Source organism: Bombus pascuorum, chromosome 5, assembly GCF_905332965.1.
Source record: "Bombus pascuorum chromosome 5, iyBomPasc1.1, whole genome shotgun sequence".
Classification (NCBI taxonomy): Eukaryota; Metazoa; Arthropoda; class Insecta; order Hymenoptera; family Apidae; genus Bombus; species Bombus pascuorum.
The window spans coordinates 13114529-13120528 of record NC_083492.1 but is presented as its reverse complement, the minus strand read 5'-3'; the positions used below and the strand labels follow the sequence as shown (position 1 = coordinate 13120528).

The following is a 6000-nucleotide window of genomic DNA, read 5'->3' as shown; positions in this document are numbered from 1 at the left end:
AAGTATGAGGAAATGTTTGTATAGATGCCCGGCTTGGGTCCCGATTTTCTTGCACATATCCAACATTATTTAACAACCTTATTTAATCCAAGTATACACATTTTTTGCACACATGACAAAAGCATTTAAACGATTAATTAGCCACAATATTAACAACTCTCAGTATTCAGTCCATCTTTAACATTTATTATATGCTATTTATACCACATATCAATTTTTCACCTAATATAACTTCTATATACATGTTCAGACTGGCTTCAAATTTTACTAATGCAATCATGACAGTCGCGTCTCGTTATAATGCTAATGAAATTTCAAAATGTTCCACGTAATACGCACAGTGCATACATGACAGTTTTCTGTGATAAGTGCACGAGTACTTTATCGAACCACTGTACAAGTAAGTATTAAAAACTGAATAAAAATAAAAACAAGAATCACGGAAAAGGATAGAAGGAAGGTCAGTGCGCATCTTTGCGAGTAACTGGCATGATCCCTCTAACGAAATATCGTTTAACGAACCGCAAAGAGGCTGGTGCAGTTTATACCCCAGTTGGTCATTAGAATTTTTCCTACCCCTACGTGTAATAAATATTGTTGCGGACCCCTGCCAATTATATTATTCCTTTCTCGCTCTGACACGCGTCCTTTCACGCTCGACACGCCTAGAAAGAGAGACGAGAGCGACGATGTACGAACATAAGGTCACGTCTCAGTTTCACATCCCCCTTGGTTTCTCTCAACCAGCCCCGTGCATTCGAGTGTCCTGAAATCCGTGACTGCATTATTTTATTAATGTCACCAGTGACGTTACTGTGAACACACTGGGTATAGTCGATGGTTAAAAAATGATATTCTGTTATGGTTGCTCCGACTAAGCGTGAAAGGTTGCTCGTGCTCTGCATATGGGCATCTGAGAGTACCAACAGAAATACGATTTTCGTATTTATTTTTTGAAGATAGGGACTTTTACGCAATTGAACCATGGATATTTATGTAATTTTGTATTTTAATGGACATGCATTGAATATTATAAAGAGTACTTTATTTCAGATATTTTACATATTTTCATCTTTGAGCTTTTAAATTTCTTACCGCGGTCAGTAATGCGAGTCGGTTTATAATGCGAGTTTATACTTCTATGAAGTCAGTTAAAAAAACGTAACCCAAATATAAAATTGCTTTACATATTAAATATTACAACGAGCACTGTATTTTAGGTATTTTACATACACGCTTTCGTATACTACATGTGTATACTGTGTATTTTTGCGTTTTCAATGCTATTCATAAATGTATAGATGTTTGCAGTTTAATAATCACAAAACTAAATTTTTTCAAAATTATAACTCTCGCAAAAAATCAGAAAAACCATTTTAACACAAATCTCGTTCGATCATTTTTAAAAAGAATTTATCATTTTGAAAAACACCGTCTCCTTGAGTGCACGTTTATCGTGTCTCCCTCACTCATTCAGAAGTCCTTTCTGTGTGCGTGGCTCGAGTTCGAGTATGATCATAATGTTCGGTAAGTACGTGTTTGTAGTTACCCCTGAGGCGAGCTAGCCACCCCCGTCGGCCAAGTTACCCCAAGCTCCGCCTTCATCCCCGTTATCGTCGCTATGGGGTTGGTTGTTACGCGACGAGCTCATTCGGGGGCGGTTCTTCGCTACCCTCTTCTATCTCTGTCTTTTACGTTCAACCTACCCTTGTATCTTTCTCCCTTTTCCCTACGTGCGACGAAGGAACGAGTTACAGGGAAGGAAAGAGACGACGAAAACGTTTCGGAAAGTGTAGCGAAACGCTGAACGCGGACAGTCGCTCGTAGTCATCCCTAACGCGCTCCTTGATCTTCCGCGTCCGTTTCACTTTTTCGTGGGATCTTTGTTTCTTCGTGGTTCAGCGAGGTGAAAAGAGAAATATTTTTTACAGATCGAATTATTGCAGGAACGATCCTAGGAAATTTTCGTGGTAATCCCTAAAGCCTTCTTCGATCTTCCATGACGTTGCATTCTATCGTGGAACTTATAATCCTTTATGGTTTGACGAACTGGTCAGAAACATATTAGTAGATTTAGTTACTATAAAGAAACGCGTATCAGTAAGTTAGAAAGAAATTGTTATGTAGATTCGTGTGAACGCGATATTTTGAAATACAACGGTTTGACGAATAGGAAGAGAGAGAAATAGGTAAAGAGGGTTGATTTCCGATTGCGGGATTTTCGTGGCCGGATTATACGTGACCCAGGATCAGTGATCGGCGAAGAAGGAGATTTGGAAGGCTTAATTAAACAGGTATTTCTTTAATTGACTGAGTTTTTAGTGCACAGAGGTACATGTTGATAGACTGTAGATTTTCATGCGTTTATGAGAAATATAATTCTATTATGTTGCTTACGTGATCTTTTTATTATTAAAAGAATGTCTCCAGTTTCAAAAAAATATAATAGAATCATTATTGATGTGCGTGATTCTTCGTTTCGATCTTATGTCAAGATTTTCCTTGTAGTATGAGAAATTCTTTTAGTTACTGATACAAGAGTGCGATTGGAGTAAGAAAATTCGCGGACCGCTGTACAATTAAAAGTGCAACAGTGCACAGAATGCACATAGAACGCAAAAATGTATAAAATCCAAACTGAGATATTCGTTACGATATTTAGCAAGTAAAGTAAATCTACTTTAAATTCATAAAAATATGAATATGCATGAATATCCGCATTTTAGATATGGGAGATTGGTGATAGTGTGGAAGGGGTTGATTGTACAGAACTCAAGTGTGAGATGCACGTGCTTTGAATGGAGTTTCGTTGGGTTGATTTGTATTTGGTTCGTATTTGTTAGGATTTGTGGATATTTGTCGGTTTTGACAGAGTGAGTCGATTAATTAACGAAAATTATCAAATTTTTCTCAAATTACAAAACGGGAAACTAAAAACTAAGAACTAAAACCAGTTAACTTTGGTTTATTTAATATTTTCTATATTTGCAAACCTCGCGTGCTTCCTATAACGACTTTTGCAAACCAATTTAGTTAAATTCCTACAAAATCCATAAATGAAAAACATTTTCACGAATGTGTAAAATATTTGACAATTTCCTTTAGAACTAATTAAGTCAAACTCTTCCAAAGTTTGGTAAAACGTGTACCTTTTCTATGACTTTTAGAAAAGTCTAACTAAATTGATTTACTAAAATTGTCATAAGAAACAGGTGAGATACATACGTTTGAAAATGTGGGAATGATTAACCAAACCAAAGCTGTCAGGTTTTAGTTTCTTCTTTTTCGCAATTATTCAAAAATACTATTGGCAAAACTAATATCAACGCCTATGGGGATTAAAATATGATTTGTATTTCAAACTACTTTATTTTCATTATATTTTAGATACTTTTTACAAATTGGAAGTAAAAAGATCGCACCTTCTAACATTTAATACTTTCAAACTAAATCAAAAGCATCATTAACACAAAATATGAAAAATCAAAATTTCATTCTCGGTATAAACACTATTTATCAAATATAATATTGGTAATCGTTAAATAAGACTTAACTCAAAGGATACTCAAAGCGCTATAAAAATCTGCAGCTGAACACTTTCAAGGCCGTTTTTAAATAAATTGATACCAACTATGCGTTATTGTAAAATTTCGATCTTTTTGTTTTCCTTTAATAACAGTTCTAACCAATTCAAAGAATACGCAAAGCGCTATAAAAATCTGTAGCCTGACACTTCACGGCTGTTTCTAAGTAAATTGATAGCCGATTCACGAGTTGGGGGTAAACTGGTCCCGCGGGACATCGAGGGCTTACATCCAGCAGAAAGGGGTCTTGGTTTCCCCATAGTACGTTGCATAGCCAAGCAAACACCATAAACTGTTTGCCCAGAGATTAGCCGTGCATCGCTTTGGATTTAACTCGTGAAAGATCTTGAAAACAACAACCTGTTTTAGAGGGTCCGAATTAATATTAGTCGAACGCCTTCGGGGCTCAGGTGACCCAGGGAAAAAGTTTCGCCAATATTACAAGCATCTGGGAGCAATTTCACGAGTTACTAAAGTTCCGCCGTGTTCCAGTAATTTTTCGCTTGGCTACTCGTAAACGATTGCTTCTTTTTTCGTCGAGACATCGAACCATCTGCATCGTCGAGAAATATGTCCGCCATCTTCTCGTGTGCATACCAATTATGCTTTTCGTTCGATTTATATACGAACAGCAAATACAGGAAAGAACATAACAAGTTTACCTTTTATGATTCTTTTGAAGATAATGCATTAAAACTCGAGGCAAATTTCCTCTAACAGATATTTAACCGTTGTTAGATGGTTACAGAGATTACGGGCTGGTTGTTTCATTCTCTTTAAAGACTATTTGTAGGGAACAATTTTTAAATATCTAACATTTTTGAGTGTCCAGTTATTTGAACTTCGTTCTTTCTCTCCTATTGTTCTCGTATTTTTCATTAGGTACGCGGAATATAACAGGCGGCACTTGTTTAAATTACGTAATCCTCTTGGGAGATTGTCGAAGCAGCAAGTCATCGTTTGACGTCTGTAAAGAGGAATTAAAATGCATCCTGTTTAGGATAACGTAAATATTTCTGACTACAAAATAGACGCAATTTGTTACGCTGCTGCGACGGGTCAATCCTTCAACTGTAGCGAGCTGTTCTTTGAATCTTAATATAGATGTTTTTATAGCAACGAATGGCTTGCAAAGGAAACCTGATGTAAGACAAAGCAGTCTCGTGCTCGTGTTAAAATAAAAGCATTTAATATTGAATTGAAATATATAATTAATAATCTAGTGGTTATGTCGATTGATTTAGACATTTTATATTTGTTTGCTGATAACGTTTCACGAATTTTTAATTTGAATCTACCGTTTATCTACGAGCTTATTGTCTCACCAGAATTTTCTTATTTTTTAAGTAAGAAACAATCAGGTTTATTCATTGCAATGGTCAATGTGATTTTTCGTCTTTATTCGATAAAATCGTATACTTATGCTACCTATCAGTAACATACTATTATTATCGGCTAATAGAATAACCGAATAGATAGATTGTTACATCAACTATATATACAAGCAATCAGCGAATATCAGAGAAAGAGATTTTGTTTTATCATTAATTTGAGCACTATGTTTGAGCTTCTGAATTCTATTTCAGTTATTTTATGTTCATCGTAAACGTATTTTATAAATATAATAAATCAATTTTGATTCATTATCCTCTAATCATCTACATACAAAACCTTATCTTATTTTTATTTTGCTGTTACGTATTTACTATCTATCATCTATCTGACTATTAACCATGTATATCTATTATCTGTTATAAATGTTTATCTAATTGCCTAATTTACCTACTTAACTGCATATCCTCTCTCTCTCTCTCTCTCTTTACACTTTCATTTTCCTTTTTTTCCTGTTTCCTCATCCACAGCTCTGCCCTTTCCTACTTCGTTTATTCTACTATCTTTTCTATATTAATTGCTCCCTTTCTAATTTCCTACTGGCCTAACGAGCCCATGTGCCACAAATTAAAAAGTTATAGACGTGGAGCCTTAAGTATACGCTTCCGTACAGGTTTCCTACACAACAACGAGGATCCGATCTCACTATTTTCTTGTACCATGTCATAGCCAGTGAAAAATCTCTTTCTTCTCTGTTTACCTCTTTTCATCATATATACGCTTGTTTGTAACTGTATGGAATAATGTTTCCCGTTTCCACGGAGAAATAAGCACGCAAAAGCAGAGTGCACGTGAGACAAATGGACACGATACAAGATAAGAGATGGTTGTATGCAGTGGAGGGTAGTAGTCGGCGAACGAAGTCGCGAGGATAAGCGTACCCGCGGGCTCGCGGATTATTTAAATGCAAACACAATGTTGTACCGAGGCGCATTGTTCCCCTCTCGGTTATTTTACAATTCAATCTGCGATCCTCGGGCTTCTGGAGGCGGCGCGGCGGCAGGCTTCCGAGGGTCCAGAGACG

At 36.2% G+C, this 6000-nt stretch overlaps 1 protein-coding gene across 2 annotated transcripts in view; it reads left to right on the top strand.

The window, feature by feature from the left end:
* The first annotated feature begins 1818 nt into the window (after positions 1–1818).
* The window catches only part of LOC132907072 (SKI family transcriptional corepressor 2), a 29149-nt gene continuing 24967 nt past the window's right edge, over positions 1819–6000 (top strand). For both annotated transcript variants that reach the window (XM_060959822.1, XM_060959821.1), the window contains exon 1: positions 1819–2294. The gene's annotated coding sequence lies outside the window, so the exon portion shown is untranslated. The remainder of the gene's footprint in view (positions 2295–6000) is intronic.